The sequence below is a fragment of the Sinocyclocheilus grahami genome, unplaced genomic scaffold (assembly GCF_001515645.1).
Source record: "Sinocyclocheilus grahami isolate Dianchi unplaced genomic scaffold, SAMN03320097.WGS_v1.1 scaffold588.1, whole genome shotgun sequence".
Lineage (NCBI taxonomy): Eukaryota > Metazoa > Chordata > Actinopteri > Cypriniformes > Cyprinidae > Sinocyclocheilus > Sinocyclocheilus grahami.
Genome location: NW_015505767.1, coordinates 838,746 through 839,010, shown reverse-complemented (window position 1 = coordinate 839,010; position 265 = coordinate 838,746). Strand labels below are relative to the sequence as shown.

The 265-nt window shown below is 37.7% G+C and overlaps 1 protein-coding gene across 4 annotated transcripts in view; it reads right to left on the bottom strand.

Moving 5' to 3' along the window:
• LOC107557037 (endothelial cell-specific chemotaxis regulator-like) overlaps positions 1 to 265 on the bottom strand; it is a 5,881-nt gene that overhangs the window by 1,915 nt on the left and 3,701 nt on the right. The window lies entirely within an intron of this gene.

Below are 265 nucleotides of genomic sequence, written 5' to 3'. Positions count from 1 at the left end.
CTTCAGGGATCTTATCTATGCACAATCAGCTTGTAACACTCCAAAGAGAAAGGAAAACATGAAATCGCATCATATGACCCCTTTGATAATTACTACCTGATGTGTTATGTGAAGAGAGGCCAGATCCATCAGTACTGCCTGAGCAAACAATGGCACAGGTTACATTACTGTCATCCGCTTCCACTGATTTTGATCCCCAAAACTCAGCTATATCTTGTCTATTTACATTTGTAATAATACTTACTGTTCATATTTTGGCAAATAA